Source organism: Ixodes scapularis, unplaced genomic scaffold (assembly GCF_016920785.2).
Source record: "Ixodes scapularis isolate PalLabHiFi unplaced genomic scaffold, ASM1692078v2 PGA_scaffold1__304_contigs__length_218370807, whole genome shotgun sequence".
Lineage (NCBI taxonomy): Eukaryota > Metazoa > Arthropoda > Arachnida > Ixodida > Ixodidae > Ixodes > Ixodes scapularis.
In genome coordinates this window covers 91,905,022-91,932,048 of record NW_024609846.1, presented here as the reverse complement: position 1 = coordinate 91,932,048, position 27,027 = coordinate 91,905,022, and the positions used below count along the sequence as shown (strand labels likewise).

The 27,027-nt window shown below is 46.8% G+C and overlaps 1 pseudogene; it reads right to left on the bottom strand.

Moving 5' to 3' along the window:
• Positions 1 to 27,027, bottom strand: part of LOC115319935 — a 72,327-nt pseudogene that overhangs the window by 25,946 nt on the left and 19,354 nt on the right.

The following is a 27,027-nucleotide window of genomic DNA, read 5'->3' as shown; positions in this document are numbered from 1 at the left end:
AGTTACACAATACACCAAGAGAGTTTTGTGATTTAGTTACATTTACACTCAAGAACATTGATATCCAACGTATTCAGAGAGATGACACCTTCTGGTCAACCAACATAGAGCCTTTTCTACTCAAGTTTTACATGGAAGGCCCGACTTCCGCTGAAATTCCTTACGTAGACGAGTTGTCCGACCGAATAAACTGCAATTACTCCCGATCTGGTAATCTCTCGATCTTCATTCGTAAGCCATAGTATCATGGGATCGAGGGGTGTGGCTCTTCGTCCGCCAAATATTGCTTCGGCGGGTGTTTTTACCGTGTAAGATGAGACCGTCGTGTGCTGCTGGAACAACAACCTGGCGATTCTTCACTGAACTGCTTCTTCCGTAAGCTTTAAAAGAACTTTTTTTTTTTTTGTTTCGCACACCATCTGTTCTGCATGCTCGTTAGTTGCAGGACGGTATGGTGCACTAATGGGATGCCTGATGCCGTTTATTTTCCTTAGAAAACTTGTTTATTTTGTTTGAAGCAAGATTTGGCGCGTTATCAGAGAAAACTATTTTCGGTAGGGAAAAAGTAGGTAAAACAGACCGTAGAACGTCAATGACGTGTTTGGACGTCGTGGCAGGCATCGTGTAAACTTCCAGCCACTTAGAGTACGCATCGCCCATGACTCCACAGATGCGGATACGTTTCGCCACCCACCGATTGAATAGTGGATCGTTTTCAGTTACTGTTCATGATGGCGTTGCACTCAAGGAAGACTTCGAGTCTTTCTAGAAAGTTAGCCCAGGTGCCAGGACTTTTGTCGAAAGCGGTAGGTGCTCGAAACGTCGACAACGTCGGTAGCCACGTGTTGTGCTTGACACTGGATAATTACCATTCACTGAGAAGAAACTTGCTTGTTCGTCTGCCACGAGTCGTACGATATCAGGTCATCACCGCAACACCATCTCCCGACAAAAACGCATGTCCATAGTTAGCAATCACGTGAACTTATAGATTGCCGAACGCTCCTAACTTGCCGTCGCTAAACGCCGTTCATTTATAGCGTCATCATTGCAAGTAAACGTCTTCCTATTTCTTCTGATGGTTTTCATCATATTCCTCCTAAGCTGTACATACAACATTATGTGTGTCGGTACTTCCGAAAATATTGCAACGGCGTTTGTTTTCTGGGAGCCCCCCCCCCCCCCCCCCCTCTATTATGTAACAACCTTTACAACATCTTCCGGACCCCGTGAAACACAATATTTCGTGACGTTATTTTAGTCGTCACTAAAATGGTGAGGTAAGTACCGTAAATCGCGAAGCAGTTTACTTGACGTCCGCTTCCACTGGTGCCTTGGAAGATTGAGTCTACTGAGCGTGCATTCCTGCAGAAGAAATTTTCATTGATAGAATATTGACACGTCAATCAACATTTGATTCCTTCTTGGTAAGGTTTATTCGAAAGCCCGTTACAACCGCCGAACCGCATCTCCATATATCAAAGAACAATTAATATCTAGCATGACATTCTCGCATACATCCGTTTGCTGGGCCACGCTACTTGAGCTAGCTGAACACAGCGTGGTGTTGGCACAGCTGGTAGCGGTGCGAGCAAGGCCACGAGGGGAACGTGATGGTGCTCGAGCCATCCCAATGTGAACCAATGTTTCGGCCACCCCACGGGTGCGTGTCGCCATCTGTTGGTTGAACTAACGCCTTGTTCAAGATGGCTGCCGTGGGTCGCAGCCTTATCTTAAATATTGATACATTTGAGGAAACTTTCCTCGCTTTTTTAGGTTGATCGATAATATATTCTTGTAAAAGACAAGTTTATTAGGTTGAGTTTATAGCGACCACACTGTTTCGCGTCCCTATTCTACACAAAATTAGCACTACACAAACACGCGGATTACCACCGTTTTAGGTTTTTTTTATATGTTGTTTTATTTCGCAAAGGAAACGTCTAGTTTGTTTTTAAAGGAAGATACACATAGTGTATTTCTTCCGGAAAAAATGCCTCGCGCTTTCGTGAGGGCGTGAGAGCTAAAAACAAAAGCCTGATGATCTGGCGAACAATATAACTCATCCGTTCACGTGACTCAGGAGAGCAATATTGCCGCAAGCACAGCTGGCCAAGTAGGCAGCGCAGAGGAACGTCAAGCTCGGATTCACCTCAGGAAGACCCTCAAGGCACTGCTGGAGGAGGAGGAGAGCAGCCCAGGATCCTTCAGTGAGGACATCAAGCTCTGCAAAGAGCACCTGCTGGCGATGCTGGAGGAGCGCTACAAGGGAGCCCAAGTGAGGAGCAGAGTTGAGACACTCAAGGGAGAGACGCAGCTTTCAAATATCTTCCGCACACACGAGCGGCAAAGGGCGACAGAGAACCCTAACAAGGAGCTGCGGCAAGGAGCTCGTGTTTTCACATCAAGGGAAGATATCGCGGGCGTCTTCGAGGCGTCCTTCGGGGAGCTCTTGCGGGAGGAGAGGCTTGACGATGTCGTTTTCGAGCCCTTTCTCCGGGGATCTCCATCGGTTCCTGAGGGGGCAATGGACATTTTCAACTGCCCAATCCGGGAGGCCGAAATCCTACATGCAATCAAGCACCTGTCCCGTAACAAGGCTCCCGGCCCGGATGGCATCGGGTCAGAGTTTTACAAAATCTTTTCTGACGCTCTCTGCCCCATCTTGGTTGAAGTCTTCAATGACATCCGGAGACGAAAGCTACTTCCTCCAACCATGCGGCAAAGCTTCATGGTGCTGGTCCCGAAGAAATGTAAAAAGGACCATATTTTCGAGGTCGGGGACTTTCGGCCAATCAGTCTTTTTTGCTCTGATTATAAGATCCAGGCCGAGATCCTCGCAAGGCGTCTTGACACAGGGCTCAAGTCCATCATAGGGACCCATCAGACCTACGGCCTTCGCGGGAGGAGAATATCGAGGAACCTCCACATCATGCGGGCGATCGGCGAGGGGACGGCGGAGGGTCACCAGCCCCTGGCGGTCCTGCAGCTGGACCTGCGGCAGGCCTTCGACCGGGTGTCCCACAGGTTCCTCCTGGCGGCGCTGGATCGATTCAGCGTGGGGGAGGAGCTGCGGGAGTGAATCGCGCTCTGCTACCGAGACATCTCCACGCGCCTTCTCATCAACGGTTCAGAGGGGAGGTCCCATCTCCATCGGGAGGTCGGTTTGGCAGGGCTGCCCCTCCTCGCCCATCCTCTTCGCGCTACAGTTGGAGCCACTCTGCCGGGCAGTCAATGCGGACCCATCCATCTCAGATTTACGGTTTGGGGACGAAGACGTCCGTGTGCTGGCCTTCGCAGACGACGTCTCGTTTATCTGCTCGTCTAAGGTGCAGGTGCAGACCATCCTGCGACATGTGGACCGGTTCTGCGCTGCCCCAGGGGCCATAATCAACCGACAGAAGTCGGCAGGGGCCCCAAGAACTTTCGGAGGTATAGGATGGAGCACTTCGCTCGACGGCTACCTGGGTGTGCCGGTGGACCCGAAGCGATCAACGGCCGCAGTGTGGAGACCGACCGCCAACTCCGTTGCCGCCAAGCTGTCGCCCCGGCGGTGCAGAAACTTGTCTTTCTTCAGCCGGGCTCACGTGTGCAATGCAGTCAGCTACCCCACCGTACTGTACAAGGCTCAGGCCGTTTGCTGCCCGGGCAGCCAGGCCGTAAAGGCACACCGGAGCTGGGCCATGTTCGTGTGGAAGACCGCCATGGAAAGCACAGGAAGGAACAACCTCTTTCTGCACCAAGAGAGCGGCGGTCTGGGCCTCGTTATCCTCGTGCTCAAGCTGCACGTGCAGCGTTTTCTGCTCTTCCGGGTTGCAAGGGACCCGACCTTCATCGCCGTGCTGCACCACCTTCGATTCCCACATCTCGGGAATTGGATGGTGAGCACGAGTGGCCGCACGACCAAGGGAGCCGCCCTGCGGTTCTATAACGAAATCGCCAGCTCCATCGAGTTTCTGCAGGCCCAATTTTCCTGGGAGAACCTGGCGACCCTCGGAAAGAGGCGGCTGTACTGGGATGCCGTTTCCGCATCCTTCCCGCCACCGCTCTACGCGGCGCGACGACGCGACGACGCGGCGCGATTTTACAAACTCGTGCGAATCCTTCCCGTCCCGGTGGCGACAAGGGACTTTTTCGTCCGGATGCACATGGGGTCCTTCCAGTTAAAACCTGGCTTTATCGCAAGGGATCCCTAAACTGCGACCCTTGCGGGGCGCCGGAGACCATCCAGCACGTCCTAGTCGAGTGTAGTAACGCCTACCCCTTCTGGGACGAGATGAGGACGACGTTTAAGCTCAGGGACACCTTCGAATGGGAGTGGAGCGCTTTCAAGTATCTACAACTAGGGGAGAGGGATAAGACGGAGGTGGCGCACGTGATGATGCTGCTGGGCTTGCACGCCATCTGGCAGTCGCGTACCGCAATGGTGCAAAGCCACCTCGACTTCGCGTCCAACCTGGAGCTACTTCGTGTCCACGCTGGGGTGGGTGCTCTCGGTGACCTCGTGGCAGGCGAACGCGGGCGATTGGGAGTGCATCGAGCGACAACTCGAAGAAGGGCGTCGCCGCTGCATGCAACGACGTACGTCAAGCGTGGGAAGCTGGCGAGTGCCTATAAACTGTGGGCGCGTTGGCGTTGGCTGAGGTGCGCGACGCGCGAAAGTGGACCGTGGTTCTTCCCCCTTGGAATTGCGCGTCTGTATTGTACGATTTATTTATATATTATTTTCGTACAGATTCTATAACCGCTGACGCGGTCTCATACTGCATCGATTGCGTTTCCTGTCAGTCGTTTCCTCCTAGTCTGGTCTAAGCACTTCAGGTTTGTGTGACAGCTATTTACCGCGCAGTGAATCTCTATTTTTTTCTTGATTGATCATTCCTCTTTAGAGTTTGTGTAACGTTTCCATACAAGCTATCCACCTGTTGTTTTCTGATTTTTTTTTTTCAATTTGGCCTTGTATACTGTTTGCCGAACCTACTGCAAGGATCTCTGTAATTAATATGTAAATAAACTTGTTTCGTTTGCAAAAAAAAAAAAAAAAAAAGCGCGGCCGTGGTCTAACGGTTATCGTGCGTGCCTCCCACGTGAAGAGGCAGGGTTCGATTCCTTAGAGCGACGTCTCTTTTTTAATTCTTGCAATTTAATATTTTGGTAAATTCGAGAACCCTGTTGGGGGGGCTTCTTCGAGGTTCAAATGTTCTAGCCGCCGAACCTTATACGCCGAATATTCCAGAAACTCACGCAGGTACATAGGGACTCCGCATGGCGAGAAGAAGTCAGTCTCGCTCCAGCGCTCGATCTTGCTCTTTCACCGAAATCGACGCCTGCGACGATAACTTACTACTATACTATTTTGGGCGCAAGTCTGCCCCATTAAACGTTCAGTTTCTTCAGTTATTTTTTGCCTCAATATTTATCATTCATGACATTTTAGTGCAGGTGCGGGATAGTGCATCTTATGCCCGTAAAGCGTACCCCTCCGAAGACATCCCGTCCAATTGAGGTGCTGAGACCCAGATACCCTTCGCCGAAGACACCGAATCCCGAGCAAGCCGTCGCGTCCAGGGCCTGCCCCCAAAGTGTGGTCAACAGCCAGAACCATCCAAGAAAGCCCAGTCAACCATGAAAAGCCAGCCCTCGGAAACTCCGATGACCCCTTCAGTCGTTTTCCTGCCTGTCGCTCCACGTACACCGATACCCTTCAATGGCGAAGTCTGTGAAGACGTGGAAGGTTGACTCCATCACTATTAACGCGTGGCACAGCACAGCGGATGGACAGCTAAACAGTGCCAGCGAAACCTCTACTTTTCCTTAGAGGAAACGGCGAGGCGCTAGTTTGAGAACCATGAGGCTTCCCTTACGTCATGGGACACCTGCAAGGCCGGACTCGAGAGAACTTTCGCGAACCAGCAACGACGACAACGGGCGAAAGATCATATGCAAGTAAGGACCCAAGGTCCGAAACAGTCACCAGCTTCGCTGAAGACTTCCTCCGCCTAAGCAGTCGCGCCGACTCACAAGCCACCGACGAGAAAAAGCTGCGGATCCTGATGAAAGGCGTGAAGGACATCTCCGGCAGGCTTGTTAGTAACCCACCAACTGCTGTCAATAAATTTGTTGTCGAGGCAACGAACATCGAGCTTGCCTTGTCGGTCCCAGCCAGCCACTACAACCGACTCGGCGGCACGCCTGCTGCTTCGATTTCGGCATCTCTTCGATTTGACCAGGGCGGCATCGGCGCTAACAACCTGTGAGAAATTGTCCGGAACATCGTCAGGGAAGAGCTGTCGAACATTCTACCCGCTGCTGATAACCCCGCCTCGACTTCCAACGCCGAGGTTGTCCGAGAAGAGGTTCAGCGAGCTTTCCAGCCACAAACTCCCGTCACCGTGACAGCAACGGACGAGCCCTCTGTGACCTACGCTGCAGTAGCTCAGAGATCGGTGTCAGCTGCCCGACAGTATTCGATGCCACCTCAACATGACCTACCAGCGCCGCAGACTCTCCGACGTCGGGAAGGGCAGCCGCAGCTCGTCTGCGTCGAACAACTAGCATTTAGGAAGACGAGTGTGTGGCTCACGGCCGATCGACGACCGCTGTGTTATCACTGCGGCGAGGCCGGTCATGTCTACCGAAGGTGCCCGTATCGACAAATGGGCCTGCAAGGTTTTGCGCCGAGCGACTCGCGACCCCGCCTTGGGGAGCGATCAAGAGATATCGAGGAGTACCTCCGACGACTTCTGTCCCCGCTGCCGACTCCACCACGAGGTTCCCGTTCGCATTCGACCTCAACGTGCACTCTCGCCCTTCCGCCGCTTTTGTCAGGGCAGGCTTTCCTTCCTATCTCGTCGGGAAAACTGAGTGCGGCAACGCCTGCAGGTAGCGTTGCCGAAGACGACCGAAGTAAAGAGCCTCCAAGAACGATGGAGCCCTCCCACTCCCCCGGCGCTGCGCATCACGACGATGCCCCTGCATTGGGGTCCAACAACTCCTATTATCGACGGCCACGACGTGTCTGCAGTCGTGGACAGTGGAGCAGACTACGCAATCTTGAGTGGGAGGCTTTCTCGCCGACTTCGAAAATTGACAACGCCGTGGGAAAACCCTCAAATACGAACCGCCGGTGGGCACCTTATCACACCAGTCGGGATCGAGATGCACTGCTCGCGTCGAGATCCACGGTGATACGTGTCCTGTGAAGATCGTCGTTCTGGAAGACTGTGCGCAGGACGTTATCCTCGGAATGGACCTTCTCTGCGAGTATGGCGCCGCCATCGATCTCGGAGAAAACCGGTGGACGCTTCAAAAACCTGTTTTACCCCCGGAGAAACCCAAAGCGACGTCATCCACGGTACGAGTCCTCGCAAACCACGTGAACTTACCGCCGCGGTCAAGTGTTTTCGTAGCCGTTGGGATCACCGAAGCTTTCTGCGACGAAGTTCTGCTCGAGGGAAGCCTCCAATTGCTTCTGGGAAGAGGAATAGGCGTTGCAAGAGGAGTAGCTGAACTTCAGCTACTCCTCTTGCAGAAATGCAGAGCTAGTAGTTCTTGTAGCGGATCAGCTTGGATCTGCTAGAAGCCGTGGGAACGCACCTCCCCCGCTTGAGTCAACGGTCCATGTCAGAAAGAGAATGTGTGGTATGGATCGTGTTTATATACGCAGTTGAGCATTTGACCGCAGCTCCCTCTCGTCTAATAAACGTTGAGCCAATGCATGCAAAGTTTAACGCGATTATATACACATTTGACCGATACGCCCTCTCCTGTATAGACGTTGAGCTTCTACATGCAACGTGTAGCGTAGTGGTTAAGACGGCTGCCTCATATGCGAGCCGTCTTGAGTTCGAACCCCCGTGCGGGCATACGTTTTTTTTTTGTTTTTTTTTTTATTATTAAGTGGGCCGATTCCGGAGGCATTGCAATCGATGTGAGCACGGACGCCGGACAGATGGACAAGGCTAGACCCTACGGAGCTTCGCTCCTAAAATGCTACTGCGGAAACTTCGGCAGACACCGAAGCGCATCGAAGACACATGCATTCCGACCCAGACGGACCTCCCGCCTATGACCGGTATGGCCCGCTCTACCCGTGGCGCCCTCTTGTAGAAAAGGAGAGAACGTGAACAGCTATTGGACGCGGCCGTTGTGCTACATCTTCGAGTCGTTGACACACCTCTCCTTCCTACACCGTGGCGAAAACCAAATAGCGATCTCGTCGAAAGTCGCAATATGAGTCTAGAAGCATAAACAATAGTACGGAAATTCATTGACCCAAATCCAAAACGTATTTTCGCATGCCGATTTTTCCAGGTGTGACCGAAGTACTATACGTTAAATTTGTTTCCAACAATTTTAAAGGCTTCCTTTCGTACGTTAGCACAACACTAATTCGAAAGCATTTGCTGTCCCATGGAGCGAACCGACGGCATCAGCTTTTGAAGCCGCGTCAAACGGAACCTAAACTTTCCTGACAAATGGAGAGAGGCCCGTCGTCTGTTAGCAGCGATCCGATGGATAGTCTCCCATTGGCTGGCGCGCGTCAAAGTTTTACGGAACGAGGCTCCCATTGGCTCTCGCGCGGCGTAGTTCCAAGGAACGCCACCAGAGAAGCCCTCTCCATGGCGGTGCAGCGCAAGCAGCGGCTCGGCCGCCGGTGGGAGGGAGCTGCTGCAAACTCCGGAGAGGCTCCACGGCCGAACCCAGCGTGGCGCGGCCACTTCACGAGAGCGCGCGCTCGGCCGTCGGTCGCTACCCCGGCAGTAGCGAAACGTGGCCGACCACGCCACTACTCCGCAGACGAACTAAGGGAGCGGGAGAACGACATTCACGCTTTCCCATTTTGCGGAAAAAGTTACCTTCCCATTCCCCGAACCGCGTCACTGTCGTTTTACGGTACGCGATAAAAACATAATTGTAAACTCTCAAACCGTATCACACACAAAAAAAAAGCGCTTGAGTAAAGTTGTTTTGAGACAGCACTATTAGACTCGTGTAATTGTAACACAAAGACATAGGCACTTTCCTTGACTGCTCTTCATTATTGAGACCGTCATGCAACTCTTGTGAACGGTTTCCGCTCACCCGACTTAAACAACATCTGTCATAAATACCTGAATAAAACTTAGCAAGAGCTAATATTTTGGTGGTGGATATTCTTATTGAAAAACATTCTGTTGTCAATATGAACATCTAAAAAATTGTCTTGTTTCTTACTGTTACTAGTGTCGTGACATGTCGGCATCTGGACTATGCAATGCAGCTGGGAAGTGCCATATAAGCTGGAATATTGGGTGGAGAATCCCCGCAGCTCTTGTACTCAAACTGTTCAAACTTTGTTTAATAATCGTAGGCAGCTTTTGATCCACCTTTTACAATAACGGTATTCAGGAGAAAAAAGACTTAGCCCGTGAATAATTATGAGATAATTTCTCATATTTTGTTTTGCCGATTTCAGCCACTTACCAGTTCAGGCTCTATGGTACTTGAGGTCTCGTTTTCATCATAATAGTTGTAATCATACGTAATATTGTAATCTGAATAATCGAACTCGAACTCGAAGTCGTAGAATTTCTGGCGAAAAATCAACGAAACTATGATCAAACGCATGACAAAGAACGAAAGGCAGAATGAATCATATCTAAACACAATCCGAATTGTATTAAGGCTCGCCCCCCCCCCCCCCCCCCCCGCCCCCCCAAGTTGCCTCTCCAGTTTATTCATCACAATAAAATTAGTGTCGGGGAGGCGAAACTTATGTGCGATGTGCCAACTATAGTGTTCAACCAACTTATTCATTCGAAACTCGGCCGCTGGATCAAATCTTTATTTGCTGCAATAGCTTGTTCAAAGCTTATAAACTTTTATTTCGTCTCCGGACTGCAGAAACGACAAAGCACTTGGTATAATAGCAATAATCAACGAATAATAATCGCTTCACCAGTTCACACAGAATTTTGATTACCAACCAAATAGTAACATAAGAAACACGAAATAGGGAATGATATTTCAGGTTCTACTAAAACGCGAACGGTGTGGCTTAGTTACATTCTGCGCCACCTAAAGCATACATCGGAACTAAAAAAAAAAAACTTGTCAGTGAAAGGGGGCTCTATTGTGTATGATTATGGGTACCCAGTGACCCTTTGGGTGTTGCGCAGCATGTATCCGAAGCCATCTGCTTCGCTGTTCCCATTTCATTCGTACACAGTAGTGCTTCCCACATATATGTAATCGAAAAAGGATGTACCATGAAGGTGACTGAAATGGAAACTCTTTTTTGGCTGTCAAGCACTTATTTTAGAATAACAATTGTAATAAGTTGTAAACGTTTTTCAAATACCAACTTCTCCAGCTTTTATAATTAAAGTTAAATTAAAGCTCCAGTTTTTATAGTTATATTATAAAAAATTCATAATTATATAAAATGCCTTGCTGTTATATTAAACTTCAATAAATAAACACTGCAAGTGTTTTTCAAGAAGGCAGTAACACGCAATAAAATAAAATTAATTAATGTTACATTAAATGTGATTGCGTTATTTGACAGAACGCTAATATTAAAATAGACACCGGTTGCGGTAATTGTGCTTTTCTGAAAATATACAACGTGAAGAAATAAATAACCTCACAAAACAATTTCGCGAGGCGGCTGTAAAACGTAATATCCTCGAATATTTTTGGTTTTCGCGTTCTTGCGAAAGAATACGAGTAAGCAACCATTTTATCGTTGTAAGTTTAATTACGCTTTTTTTTGCCGAACTATGTCAAAACTGAACAAGAAATACTATAAAAGCCGTCCATAACCAAGTGACGGCACCATATACCTAAACCTAACGTCAGCCTCATTCATTTCAAAGTCTTGTTGTACAATAAATAGTGTAAACGACTTAATTTTCGCGCGCTCAAATTTTCGCGAATCGGGCCAATGCTGAAAATTTGAAAGTATTCGTGGGTTCTAATTTTCGCGAATCGAGTGTAGCTTCCGTAGTGTTCACATATTGCCCGAATCGTTTGCGGGACGTATTTCTCGGAAATTGTAGGCGATTCGCGAAATTCGCCGAAATTAGGTCCTCGCGAAAATTTAGTCGTTTACAGTAAGTACAAAGAGCAAAGTGAAGTTTATCTAGTCGTGCAAGGAGACTGGACAATGAAAATATATTAGCCTTTTTGGGTGACCAAAGACGGATGACACACAAATGTATTTGAATAAGTTCGTAATATGCTTTGAGGCAATTCGATGGACTTGAGACATAGCCTGGCATGGCACATCTCTAACAGTCGGACTAAAAGTTCATCAGGCAGCCACACTTGATGATGAGCACGCGAGTGAATGACAAACGCGCCCGCGCATGAGAACCATCGGCTAGAGGACAGCAGCCTGTGTGGCTGATCAACAACTAAAAGCGAGCATTTTGTCTCCCCAGCCGAGCGCGAGGAAGAGCGCCTGTACCTTCAAACTCTCAACGAATATTAGAAAGGTTAAGAGGGTAACAAAAGTGACAACAAGCGAGTGTCCACAAAACCGCTTTCAATTCTTGGCTCCACCTGGCGGAAAACTGGGTTAGGAGGATTTTGAGAATGAAACTATGTGCGTAGTCGGAAAGAGATGAAAAAGAAACGTGTTTGAACGATGGGAGCCAAAGGTAAGTCACAATAGGCACACAAGGGGCCCTGGGAAAGCCTGATCTAAGTCACTGCAGCTCAATAAAGCCAGCAGGATCTCGCTTGCTTGGACAAGAAGGTTCGTGCTCACTTAAAGACGTGCTCGTGCGTTTTGATACCCTAGCCCATTGAAGCAGCGATTTGCGAAGATGATACATTTTTACCGTACCAAGCGTTGGTGCAAAATCTTCCGCTGACAGAACCACTCTAGTTTCAGACAAAATGTGTAAAATCCTAATGACGTCACCAGTACTTTTCTATAAACTTTTTACTTTGTTTTTTTCTTATAGCTCCAAGCGTAAGTGCCAATAAAATAAAACATGAAAAAAAAAAAAAAAAACGGACAGGGGGACACACAAAGGCGGACGTAATTGGGGCTATCCATTTGGTATTTTGTTGACATTCGGTGACTGCGTTTTTGCGTTTTACTCGAGCCTTGTTTCCTGTCCTGTGTTTGGTTGCTTGCCTCCAAGTCTGTAATCGGTTCAGCTTTTCCCTCAAGTCTGACGATTCAAAGATTCATAGATTGTTCCGGCGACTACTATTTTGGAAGGTTTAAAAATGTATCTGACATACTGAGTACAAGATAGTGAGAAATGTAATTAAGATAAAGTAGGAAATATCCTAGACGGAAAATATTTGCAAGATACCGAAACACTAGCAAAGCATTTAAAATACAGTATCTTGAGTAGAGTATTAAGATGGGCAAAAGTCTGGTTTCAACCAATAGTTAAATATCGAAGTAACGTAATGTCAACCCTCCAATGATGGGTGGGGGCCAACCCGGCCGTACATCAAAGTTGCAGCGGCCGCGACTGACAGCTCCGTAACATCGGCACAGCCTTGGGTTGCAGACAGAGTGGCATCAAACAAGAGCTCCTGGCCTGCGACTCGATCGTCCCCAGCGTACCCTGTGGGACGCTGGAGCACACAACAAAACACGCGCAGACACAAAACAAAACGCCCCCTTCGCATAAGAGACAACGTGTTCGCCACGGGGTGTCTGCTCGGGAAATCCGCGGTCACCCGTGACCGTAAAGAAAACAAACACAGCCGGGGTGCGTCCGCTTCCCCGCTTCCCCACACCCCAGCGTAGCCGTGGAGACACCACCCGGGGGAGGAGCTTCCTCACGACTCCTTTACATTCGCCATTCCACCCTTTTTGCACGGTCTGCGTGAAAGGTCTAACAAAGAACACGTACGCCCTTTTTACACGATTTTTCTTCCTGAAGTTGTAGGAAGAGTGTAAGATGGGGTGCAAATGACCATTACTCCCTTGTTGCACCTATAAATGCTCAAAAAGCGTGTAAAAATGGTGTAAGAAGGGTGTAGCAAGTGTGTTCTAAAATACACCCCTTTTACACGAATATAGGTGTGAAAATGTTTAGTGTGCAGATTGATTCTGTTTCTGATTGGATTACATCCGCATATATAATTTTAAATTAGATGAGGAGACCCAGCTGTTTTCTGATGTTCCTTACAGAGGTTAACCACTCGCGGTTACGTTCAAGCAGAAGAGTTAACTCGAAATCACAATCGAATGCGAACATGGATGATAATTTTTGATCCATCCAGAGCGAAACTATTAACTTTATAATTCTTCAGAGTTCTTCTAAACACGTATTAAAAAATATGCGTATACAAATTGTTTGTATGTTGAACCATAGCCTCCTCGACTCATAAAGCCTGGCTGCTCGATGACGGAGCCATAGAGTGCCCGGTCGCAGATTTGGAGCGCGGGGATCTGGTAGCACAGAGCATCAAACAGCCATTTTTTCGGAGAACCTGGATGTCAGCCCACAGCTTTTGCTGCCGCGAGAACCCGAAGCACACTTGTTCGCTCGGGAGAAGTGTTTTTCGGCGTTTCGCCGCATCGGGGCGCAAGTCACGTGGCTCTCCTCTCATTTCTTGTCTGCCGCTCCACCTTTTCCATTTCGGCGGCCGCTTCTCTTGGCAATCTGCCAGGCTTTGTCAGTATATAGGAGGCTATGGTTGATCAGATAAAACTTATATTAATCATATCAAGCGTTTATAATCTCTGATTTGATTTTATATGTCATCGTATGTAATTAATTGTGCAAATCTATATATATTTGCGCAAAGGATATTTTTAGTTTTATATGTATATGCTAAATATTTATAACACGGGAAACTAACGCGATCCTTATAAATATATGAAATCGAACACTACCTTTGTTAAATTTACTTCGAAGTCAAATATATCTTGAGCAATCTTTGTCGTTATATTAATGTCCTTATCTTCCGAAAACAGAATCACAGTTTGCTTGATGAAATCTTCATAGGCTTCCACAGCGCTGTCATTATTTTTTCTCGCCATATAAATTTGATACAAAGAGGGCACAAACTTTGAAACATCAATCTGAAACAAAATAACACAAAGCCTAACATTGTTGATTACAGATTCTTCATAAAACAGCTGTTCTTTTAAAAGTACTTGCTAAAGTAAAACATTAAATACTAACAATTTGTGTAAGAGATACTACCGTATGAGAATTACACCCAATGTACGGTGTGCGAAATGCACAACGCCATCGATAGCAGACCCCTACGCCCGATCTATTGGTAGCGGCGAGAAAGTGCAACCTGCGAACGACCTGCAATGCACACATGTAAATACGCGGCCGCTTTCGTGCAACAGCTACGATACCAACGAATGTTGCGTTCTCCTGCGTAAGCAGCGGGAACATGGCACATACTTAAACAAGGTTCAGTTTTTGTTATTTCTGTTTGTTACTTTACACGCGGCTTTTAATTAGACAAAACCAGCGACAAGGCGAAGAAGCTGGTAATTCTGGCATAACGCTAACCTATTTTCAGCTACTGAACTGACACCCGTCTTAGCGAAAAGACTGTACATGTGCAGGCGAACTGGGGGCAGCTAATCGTGTCGTTTAACATCAGAGTCTGTGGCGCAGAAAAGGAAAAAAGACTTTTAGTCGAAGGAACAGTCAGAAATGGGAACGTCTAGGGTGCCTTCATGTGCGCTTCGCATAAGGTGATGCCAACTGCTTGTTTCCCTTTCCCACACCCTCGTCCACCGCCATTTTCTTTCTCATTGTTTCCCCGGCGCCGGAAAGTGGCCTTTGTGTCCATCGGTCCTTCCATCCGAGGGGGGAAATGCTACTCCTCCCTCCGTGGGTTCCACAACGCTGCTCTGAACTTGTGAGATAAGGTGCTTAAAGTAGTGAGTGCGCAGGCGAGCTGGTGGATGTTAACCATTTCGTTCTTAGCCCGAGACTGAGGCAGGAAAAGAGGAAAGTTTCAAAGTAGAAGAAAAATGAACAGTCGAGGACACGTCTCTATTAGAGAGACGTGTCCACGACTGTCCATTTTTCTTCTACTTTGAAAGACGTGTCTTCGACTGTTCATTTTTCTTCTACTTTGAAACTTTCCTCTTTTCCTGCCTCAGTCTCGGGCTAAGAACAAAATGGATAAGGTGCTTGTTTCCGGGAGGGTTATAAGCCCACGGATTATCGCCGAGGACCAAAATGGCTACTGCAGGTTTGTAGGCGAGTGGTATTACAAAGGGTGGCATCACCCTAGCAAAGCGCACATAAAGGCTCCCTAGGAACGTCCCATTCTGTGTCTGTTCCTTCGACTAAAATATTTCTTTTTCTGATCCACGGACTCATGTGTTAAACCACATGATTGCCCGTCTTATACACCTTTCCAAAAACGCTCCTAGGCCGCCGCCATGTTTCTGATGCTAATGCGGCCGGTGCGACTCTCGTGCCCACCTATCAGCTAGAAATTTTCTGCCACTCTCTTGGACTGTTGAAACCAACTCAGCGCGGTTCTCTAGACATGTTTCGCGGTTTTGCATTCAACCTTTTCTGGCCCTTTTTGCAAGTTTCCACTTAATTTGTGTGATGCATGCTGCGCACCCTTTCTGTGTTATCTTCCACTGTGACAAATAGGGCAGGTAAGTGCCTGATATTCAAGCGTTTCTGCTCGACGTTCATGGGAAACGAAGGTGGGGAAGGACGTCGAACGGACCTCGACGCTATTTTGCCGAACAATGACCACTTTTCTCCCCTCTCCCAAAGATAACCCGCGTAGAGTCTTTCTCAGTCATAGACTCATAGCCAAAAATAGTTGTTCGGGTTGGAGTAAGTCGAGCCCGTTCCTTTGCCTTGGTGCCGGTGTGAAAAAGGAAGCTCTCCCCAAAACATGCCCCAAAACGAAGGCATCTTAGGTTCCGTCCGATCGTCAAGATGTGACTAACGTCGACTGTGTTATTTGAGATCTTTCTCCAACAAATTATTTTTAGATAACGCTCCATTGTGTGGTACGTACAATATATTGTTCGAATGTTACCACTTGCTAACGTTTATGCCCGTGTCCTCCAGGTGCGTAGCCAGGGGAGTGTTCAGGTGTCAAAACATCCCCGAAATTTTACTTCATTATATATAGTTTTATGATTTTTTTTATTTTTTACATATTCGGTGAAAAAAGGCATGAAAGCTACACTTGTGCGGTTTGTGCGAGTGAGTTATACTGCCTGGGGGACATTATATGGGTGGCTAATCTTTGCAGTATGTCGGCTAATTAATTAAAATTCGTTATTTAACTCTTTAATTAATAAAAATAGACTTATGGTTCCAATTAGACAGTTGCTGAGAATCATCGAAAACTACTAAATCAGTCATTTTTAGGAAGACATGAGCGCGTGAAAAACGTAGTAGTGCCCTAAAGTTACCACTCGTGGAGCAGGTACAACGCTGGGGCTAGATAACAGACGGAAAAATCGTGCGGGCGCCTTACCGCAACCGCTAGCCTTGTACCTGCTCCACGAGTGGTAACTATAGTGCATTACTACGCTTCTTACGCGCTCAAAGTCTTTCTGAAAATTACTGATATAATGGCTTTTGATGACGCTGAGCAAGTTCCTGATTGAAACCCTATGTCAATTTTCAATGATTAAAAATTTAATTAACGAATTTTAATTAATTAGCCGACATATCGGAAAAATTAGCCACCCACTAAATGTCCCCCTGGCCGTATAACTCACTCGCACAAACCGCATTAGGGCAGCTTTCAAGCTTTTTTTAAATCAAATCTGTAAACCATTAAAAAGAAAAAGAAGCGGGAAAGAACGACGAGGTTTTGACAATTGTCGTGTGTGGTGTTTTTGAATCAATCTCAATCTCAAAGTATTCAAAGGAGAGCGTTTATATGTTTTTAGTGTGATATATATGCAAGTAGGTAAGGCGACACTATAACTACTATTTATTATTCGTCGCTCCAATCTTTGTAAAGAACCCCAAACATGCCTCCCGAACAACTGTGACCTAAATTGCGGATTTTGTTTTGAGCCGACTATGTTTAGTATCGCTTTTAAAATAATACCACGTGTAGAACCTTTCATTGCCTTCCAAATTAAGCAAAGTTTGTGTTTTTATCACGTTTTAGTCAGTTTTTTTTTTCTTGACGCGAAAGCAGCTGACCGGATGTGCGTAAGACCAAGCACGTGGAAAGAGAAGCAGAAAGAAAGTACACCCTCACAAATCTATACCACAAACGTAATTCAAGGCGCGCATTGTTAACAATGAACGGCAAGAGCAGAAAACACGAGTCCCTTATATTTAATAAAAAAAAAATTCTTGGGACAGCCAGGACAGTACGTAGCACTGATTCCAATACAGTTGACTTGGCGTTGGTAATGGCTGATTCACACGACGGACCGAATCACTATTTTTGTCCTCGGGACGTCTACCACGTGACCCGTCATCTACAATTCCTGCGATCCGCGCCTGGTTCGCGGACGCGCGGACTGAATACGGCCGAGCGTGTCTTCACTCGCGGATATTTGGCAGGTGATTGTCTTGAAATGGCGTTTAGTCCGGCAGTGGTACAATGTTTTCGTTGTTCTCTTTTTTATAATTTTGGACAAACAAAATAAAGATGGCGCATTATTCTGTTTTCGCTGGTTCATGTTGTCACTCCATTCTTGGTTCCATGGGTCAAATAAGCTAAAGAAACTTTGCCTCGCTGACGCGACGCAGATTCCGGTCCTGGTCCGTGTGAAGATTCAAGTAGCCTCCGCCATGACTCGTCTAGCACGCCGCGATCTTTTTTGCACGTCCAATGAACCGTTCATACAGTTTTTTTTTTTTTTTTACTGTGTTGTACCCGAGTGTTTTGTGCAAGCACGGAGTGCTTGAAGGCAACTTCATACGCCCCTCCGCAAGTCCAAGACGTCATCGCTTCTAGGCCGAAGCCTTCTCGAGCAGGATCATGCTTGTGCAATGCCATGCCTTGGCTTACTAAAGATAGTTGCGGTTTGCGCTACGTATATCACGGTGTTCTTTCTCGCTCTTTATGTAACAGCGGCACACGGTGATTCCTCTTCACGGTAGCGACGTAGCCGTAGCGGGAAACTTTAATTTCGCTCTTGGACAACGGTGCCACGATGTGATGTTGGAACTCTGAGGCACAGTACTGTCGCAAATAGGTTCAGTCCCCCCTCGCTGTCGTCTGCTCGTCGTCTCCTTCGTGTGCATGCGATTGGAAGACGGACGATCCGCGGACGTGTCGTCACGTGATTGCTCCGTCCGCTGATCCATCCGTTCTATGAATCTCTCATAAACCAGTTTTGTAAAAACAACACTTCTAAAATCAAGCAGGTAAGAATTTAGAATGTATGTATGTAGAAAGGAAACCATTACAGATTGGGACGGCGTGTCTGTTCGCTCTAAACTGAGTGACAGAGAGGCGATTTTACTGTCGCTCTTGTGGAACAGAACGTTTGATTACATGACTTGATTTGGTTGATCATAGAAGCTAGAACTTCGATATCGGCTTCAGCATAAAAGTTAATGCCACACCACCTTAATCTAGTGTCCACTCTTGTTTTTTGTGTTTTTCTTTTCGTGGCTAAAATAAAAGTTTTGTGTATTGCAAAGGAATTTCTTTGGTAGGTTTAAAAAAAATCTTATATTACAAAATCGATACCGAAATTCAGTCTTTCTACAAGGATCAGGCAAATCGTATTCCAGCACGACGTCCGCGATTTGTGTTCTACTCATTTTGAAGTTATCTAAAATTGCTTCGAGCTGTACGGAACACCTCAAAGAAAATATTAAGGTAGCAGCTTGTTTGACGGAAACTCAGACATCTTCATCGACCGAGGCTTTCGCCAGTAACAGTCCCCCGAAGTTAACCAACTTTGATTCGCATGTATGGGTTTAGAGCTAAGATGGTGAGCTAAATATTGTTTTACCGCTAAAAAGTAAGGCGTTCGCGCCATCACGTCGAAAAGAAAGTAAAATAAAGTGTTGTCAGAAATAAAAGCACGCCGGCCTAGTCTGTCGTCTAGGTTGGCAGATCATAAAGTTTCTGTATCTCAATCACTGAGGGAGTGCAACTGCCTTCTAAATGCTAAGACCCCGAAACTAACATGATGCTACATGCATGGCAACGCGCACCAGACCTTCTAGCAGTTTCACATTTTTTTCTATTGAATCGTTTTGGCTTCAGTGGGTCTGACAGTTAATGATTACATTGCTTTACTTAATGCAAGCCCACATTTTCAATTCTGGGTTTCGTTTGCTAACATCACACAGCAAAGAGCAATATTTAGGACGCCACTTACGTAAATGGCTGGCTGCGACGTGTTAAAAAGATGAGGTAAGAGATCAACGCTAAAAATAACTGACATGTCTGCTCCAACTCGTATTTTTCGGTATATTTCTTACCAGTTGATGGTTTTATTTGAACCAGGTATCATCGGCCATTTAGGGATGCCAAATTCTTTCAAGGTTTTTCGTAGCCGGCCTATTTCTTCCGCTGGTTGGGAAGAATCTGAATATAGATCAAAGAATATTATTAATGAAGGCTAGAAAGTAAAATGTGTGCATGTTTAGCATGGAGATTTTTTTTTTTTTTATAAGAGACAAATAATTAGTAAAGCGCCATCTCATCAAGACATGTGGATGTGCAGAGAGATATCTGCCATTAACTTTACTGGCTTTTTTCTGTAATCCTCGCTTTTTTATACTTTTAATGCGAAATACGTACCTTCCTTCATGCACGATTGATAGGCCATTGCAATTTTGTCATTGAGGGATTCAGCCTGACATGTTGATGTGGTCATATTGCTTAAAATATCTGTAAGATGCATAATAAGATAAGGGCTAGATTAGGAGCTTTTCTTGTTCCTGCACCGTCATTTGCAAAATGCTGCTTCTGTAAATTCAGTCAGCACGGATAGTAAGAGCTAAATTTCAAGCTTTTATTCGTTCCTGCATCTATAATTTTCAAAATGCTGTTTCTAGAATTTGAACCAGCGCGTAATCTATTTAATCACAATTCCGGTCAATTCCAAAAAGTCACGGACTACTTGGGATTATCATGTCGAAATAACTAATAGACTGTTTCATGTCAATAATTTTCCGAAAAGCTAAATAGTTCTCTTAAAAACCTCATTGAAACGAAAATCACAAAGCGAAACCGAAACCTTCCCGGGGCAGGCAACATTGGTGCTGCTCGTCTACTACTGGACATCACGTGCTATGGAGACGTCGGCTATGTCATGAACGAAAGCGGTGGACGGCGTGATGGCGTTGCTGAATGGGCACATTCGCGCCCCACACTCTGTTTTTCCTCTCTTTCCCCTAGCGCTCCGCGCCTCGAAAATAAGTAACAGACAAAACAATGGACCTTTACCGAGAAGCGTTCTGCGCACGCGCGAGCGCCCGATGCCAAGCGGTGGAAGTCGGCATGAAAAATCGAGGAAATTCGGAATGAGGTTGTAGATCGACAAGTAGAACACGTAATTGCAGCATATATATAATTTTGTTACACAAAAAAAGAAAGTGGACAGAAAGAAAAACACGGCATTTGGGTGGACGCTACGGATTTCCCTCTTTAAAGTCGCGTTGGGCACGCGACGCAGCTCAGAGAGCGAAGCAACTGGTAGCGTAGCTCCCATTATCGATTGGTAGCGCAGGTAGGTCACTTCCTCGATTTTTAGTTCGTGCTGCCACCACCTGGTGCCGTCGGTATTTGGAAAAGGTCCATTCTTCCAGTAGTTCACGTTCCGCACAGTGTTGGCTGTGTCCACACAGTGGCGTTGACTGCGCTGCTGCTCGCGCCGCACGTCGCCCGCTAGATGGACCGATTTTCGTGAACGTTTAACTGCTCCGACTTCGTTGGCCGGTTCAATAAACGTTTAAGCGGAATGTCGCCGTAATATTCTACCTGTAGGCTTTTCAGATGATATGAGGCAGGGCTGCGTTGTTTGTCAACATCACAATTTGACAGCAGTTCGATTCCCTTTAAGCCAAAATTTTAATCGAATGTCAACTCGGATTTTAATTGCACGTGATATTCCAGTCTGCAATTTGCTCGAAAGGAAGAAGTTGTAAAAAATAGTACATGCATGGTCAATGATTTGCACATTTGACGAATTTCCAAATCAATAAAAACACTATGGTGAAATTTTGTTTAGTCCCCAAAAAATAAACAAGCACAGAAAAGATCAAAGACAAAACTGGCGATCAGAAATCGCGGGTGAAATTCTTATCACCCTTGTTTTTGTATTGCCAACCTTCTGCTGGCTGCTCGAATGGTAACTTTAGCGCACTCCCGCGCTTCACACGTGATTTGAAGGGACACTGCAATAAAAAGTTCTTAACGGCCTAGATGGAACACGTATTTTAAAAAAGAAAATTTTTCCACCAATAATAATTTTTTTTCTGAGCAATATTTACGCCGCTTGATGCAATTTAGGTGCAGAAGGTGGAGGTCGCAGCCCTCTAAGCTGTGATGCGTGCTTATACCGCGCTTATATATTGTCACGAACGTACAGGCGAGGAAACAAAGGATAACTGAGGAAACTGAAACGTTTAATGAAGCGAACTTGTGCCTACAAATTAAAAGGAAACAGAATATAACAGCAGAGCGTCGCCGGCGTCGAATTCGGCGTAACAGCAGAGTCTAACGCTGGGGCGAGACTGACTGCCCCTCAGCACGCGGAGCTCCTTATGTACACGCGGGGGATTCTGGAACAATCGGCGTGGACGGTTCGGCGGGTAGAACATTCGGACCTTGAACCAGCAACAAGATTCTTTACCAGGACACGAAATTCCAAGAATGAATAAAAGACACGTCACTCCCAGCAATCGAACCCTGGCTCTTCGCGCGAGAGGCAAGCACGATAACCTTCAAGCCACGGCCGCGCGGCCTACTTGGCCAGCTGCGCGCGCGGCATTACTTTCTCCTTCAAAACGTGCATCGTCCCGATGCAACACAAAACAAAACAAAGCCAATAAAAAGAACGGCAAACTAAAAAGTCGTTTGGCACACGTAATGTGCACAGTCCTATTGAGCGAGGTACGGCTTCAGGCGCACGACGTGGACGACCTCAGGTCCTGGTGGGCGGCGCGCATGATGATGTTCTTGTTCCGTCAAGCATCACCTCGTAGTTCAGATCTCCAAGTCGACGAAGTACTTTGTAGGTCCGAACTACCGTTCCAGGAGTTTCTCACTGAGAAGACGGCGGCGAATCGGTGTCCATACCCACACCCTGTCTCCGGTCTGGAAGTGGACGTCCCGACGACGTAGGTTGTAGCGCCCAGAGTCGGCATGTTGTTGGGCTTTTTTCCGGAATCTGACGAGCTGACGGACTTCTTCTGCCCGCTGGGCAACCACCTGGGTGTCGTCGCTACCGTCAACAGCTGGTTCGTGGGGTAACATCGCGTCCAGCATTGTCTTTACTTTGCGACCGTGAACCAGGTGAAAGGGTGTCTGTCACCCCGGTGGTCTCTTGCACGGCCCTGTTGTAGGCAAATGTGACGCACGGCAACACCTCGTCACATGTCTTGTGCTCTACGTTGTCGTACATAAAGACCCTGTCGGCGATGGTCTTGTTGAGTATCTCCGCCTGCCCGTTGGTCTGCGGGTGGTACGCAGTGATACGATGATGGTTGGTATGGCTGAGACGGAGGATTTTCTGCGTCAGCTGGGCCTTGAACAATGATCCACTGTCTGAGATCAGAACTTCGGGAGCGCCGTGCCGGAGGACGAAGAACTCGATGAAAAACTCGGCGACTTCCACAGCCGTCCCTGAAGGAAGGGCTTTCGTTTCGGAGTACCTCGTGAGATAACCTGTGGCAACGATTATCCATTGGTTCCCCGACGTGGACGGCGGAAAAGGGCCAAGTAGATTCATTCTGATCTGCTGGAAGGGTGCGGTTGGCGGAGGAGTTGGCTGTAGGAGGCCAGCCGGCCTCGCCGGGGGTTCTTGCGTCGCTGGCACTCGTGGCATGAAGAGGATTGTAATATTTGACAAGTGCGACGTATGCCGCCGTACCGAATACATCTTAACCTGGCGCCAGAAAAGCTATGGCCTTAACACCAATCAGGTCGACCATGTTGAAGTTCAGCAGTGGATGAGTGGTGTGCGTTGCATGCTTGAAACTATTATGTTTAGTACAAAGGAATTCGTTGAAATTTTTGGGATACGTTGAACAAAATGAAAAGTCGCCATTTTATGAGTAAACAGCAAGCCCGCTACTTGCGTGAAAGAAAAGCACAGCTAAATGAAGATGAAGCAATCGTGCTTATGGATGTTACAGAGGATTACAGTTTCCTGCTACAAGGCGCCCCGCAGCCTTATCGCTGGGTCAACGCACGGGCTGCACTCTGCCCTGTTCTTTTTTTATTTCCGTCTGCCGGAAATTTCTGAAAGATAATCTGTCAGATCTTTTGCTGACATTTCAGACTGTCTGAAACAGGATACTGCATTAGTGTATGCATTCAAGTGTGAGCTTCTGAAACCTGTAAAGATTGACCTGCTACAACTAAGAACCGTTTATTACTTTTCCGACGGAGCAGCCTCAAAGTACAAAAACAAAAACAAAGATTATTTTATAGTTCTGTTTTCATGATGAAGACTTTAGTCTTTCGCTTGAATGAAATTTTTTGCAACTTTCCACGGAAAAAGTCCCTGCAATGACATTAGAGGAAAGGTCAAACGTTTGGCAGCAAGAGCCAGTGTTCAAAAGCCGTACCAAGACCAAATATCCATCCCACGAGAGCTCATTACATGGGTTAAAAAAAACATAAATGGTGTAAACATCCTATCGGTACTAAATGTCATTATGCAGAAAAAGCGAGACGAACTAGCTTCAAGATTCCAGATGGCAGTCACCATAAAATGTACGTGGAATCCACCACTTCAAGCCAATTTCAACTTGAGAGCTTTGTGTATTGATAACGTCGTACTCGGCGACTGAAGACGTTCAAGTGGCAAAAAGGTCTGAAAACTATACTTCCTTTCACCCTACGATGGACTAGGACCCGAAGGATGGCGGGCGGAGCACTACCTCAGAAAAACTTGCATCAGCATTGCAAAAGAGTGCGCGAGAGAAATTCCGATACGCAGAGTACGAAGAGCAGAAATCTTACGCATATGGTTCTCTATTGTGATAGCTTGCTATTTTATATTGGTGAAGTAAAGGTATGTGGCAGTGAGTTCCATAAACGCTCAAGCCATATTTTGTAAGCATGTCAACTGTTTGGAGAATTTAAAGGGCGCGTAGGCAACACTGACATAACGTCGTTTCGCTTTAGCCAAAACAATCCAATCCAACCTTTTTATACGTATTCGGACCCGTATCTTCCTTCCGCAAGTGGTTTGTACATACGCTCCTCTGTCGAAGACTCGATCCAACTCATGTTCATTTCTGAATGGCTACTGGTTTTGGTCTCGGGTTTTTTTCGCCACATCGCTTCCAGACGATATTTAATCTCTTCAGTGGTCTTCAGTAGTAGCAAGCAGATGGAGCAGCCGCCAGGGCTCGATAAGCAGAGGAAAAGCTCGCCTCCACCTGACGCGTCTTGGCGCACTAATACGTACGACTAAACAATGATAACATATGGATCAAACAGGCTCGTGATTGAACCCAGCAGCCTGTATCATTGGGTTTTAGTCCACCGTACAATGTTACGGAGTATACAAACTTTTACTTCAGCAACGGGCCTTCCAGAAATATTTTACGAGAAGCAAAAGTTTGAGAAGTTGATTCGCGAGGCGTAACCCACTGCCTGGAAAATGCCGATAATAATAAATTATGTTTTCTTTTCACCAGCGTTGTGGCCACTTACTACAGCGCCGAAACAAGGCACATATTTCACGTAGGAGACACCTCAGCTTGTACCGCGTATCAAAGAAAACCCTTCGCCTACCTGCTGTGCGGAAAAGTGGCCGCATGGAACCACTCAGCACGATGTCTTAAGTGTTCAACTTAAAAAAAAAAATTTTTTTTCTCGCTTAAAAGATGTTTTAATGAGATTAATCTTTGCATATTCCAAATTATTAAGGCGTACTCTCGTTTGAGTGGTCTTGTATATTTTGACTTGGACAACCTCAATGCGAAATTTGCAGCTGAATTGTAGATAAAACGCCGGTTTCCTCTAGTTTACGCTTTAATACCAAAGAAACCTTTTCTTCTAATGGTATGAAGGTATGCGACGCATAAAATAGACTTTCAATATTAAATAAAAACTTTCTTACTGCGGTTATATAGAAGAAAATGCAAACAAAACTACCTTAAAAACACATCAATTTGATCTTGTTTTTATCGAATAAATACAATACAAAACCATATTTATTTATTTAAATTTATCTTCATATTAAATATGAATGCAAGTAAATTCAAACAAACAAATTAGGCATTGCTAATTAATCATGTATATTGTTATATGTACTATCGGGGAAAAATTAAATGCGAACAGAGGAGCGCGTGGCTCGCGGTACAGGCTGCGCCGCCTGGAAGTGAACCTAGGGGCGAGGGTGCGTGGCCTACTTCGATGTGTTCCCGCCCCTCGATTGGCGCTCCCCCAGCTTCGGCAGTGCGCCTCTCAGTGCGCTGAAAGCTGTCACCGCTATCTTTGCCCGCTCGGCGAGTGCGGTGAGCTTTTTTGCACCGCACGCGCTGAGCCAGCAAAGATAGCGGTGATAGCTTTCAGCGCACTAAGAGGCGCACTGCTGAAGCTTGGGGAGCGCAGAGGGAGGGGCGTGAACACGTCGGAGTAGGCCACGCACCCTCGCTCCTAGGCTCTCTTACAGGCGGCGCCGCATGTACCGCGAGCCACGCGCTCCTCTGTTCGCATTTCATTTTTCACCGATAGTACCATATTTTTACGAAGGACAGGCGCAGAAGAGGCGAAAAGCCCGTTTGAAACTGAAAGTTTAATGGGGGGCGAACTTGTACCAAACAAAATAAAGAACGAGCTTCGAGACAGCAGAAAGGCGAGCGGCGATTCGGCGGCGTAACAGCAACCGAGAGAGGGAGTGACTCGACAAGGTCCCGAGAAGTATCTCGAAACGTCAGCCCAGAAAATTCGAGCGTCGAACGTTCGCGGTGAGAATGAACATAAACTTTCGAGAGCAAGGAAATTGGACGAAATTGTAGCATTTACGTCCCGAGTAAAAATGAACATGAATTTCCTAGAAGTTCGTGACTGGAGCGATGCATTGCGCGCGGCAATATTTCGCGCTTTCTTGGATATTCAAATTGTGCTGACGTAAGGGAAAAGCTTTCTCTACAACAAATATTTGTGGAAGTGACTACTCATTTTAGTATGAACCACTGTGAATTTTTTTTTAATTGGTTAGGGTTTAGTGTTACGCCTGAGACGTTTAGCATGGAATTAACGTAAACCGAGTTCGCCACCGCAACGGTGGCGAACTCGGTTTGCCACCGTTGCGGTGGCAAACCGAGTTCCGCTCCTGGCCTTTTTAACGCCGACTCCGAGATGCCAAAGAGGTAGCTTCCCGCTATGCCAACAAAAGCGTTTGGGCCCAAAAAACAAGCTGTTTTCTCTTCGGAACGTCCTTCTGATGGCGCATATGAAAACAACGTATGGGTTTGGGAACGAAGAAAGCTCGTCTGGACCTGACGCTCTTCCGACCATCTTTGAACGTACGAAGACCCCCCAGACCATATGAAGGCACGTGGGAGGAAAAGTTGAAACTAGAAAAAAGCTTATCAATCGACCGTTCTAAAAAAAAAAATATTTAGCTCTTACGTGATTAGTTGTGAGCAGCACTGAAAAAGCCGCCAACATGTAACCAATGAGTGGGCTTCTGCTGGCTATTCTGTGCTAACCGTCTGATAGTAGGCTTAAAAAGAAGTGGCTTTTGTTGTAATATCTCCTTCAAAGTCACTCAAAACTACCCCAAAGAGAATTTTTTTTTCCTCTCCCGCCCGTGGAGACTGATGTGCGCTTTCCCTTTCTCGCCCAACCGGGCCCTCCCCCTCTTCCGCCCTTCGCCGGTGCGTTTGCTGCCTTTCTAGCTGGTCCACACGATCCTAATGCTCACTAACAAAAAAG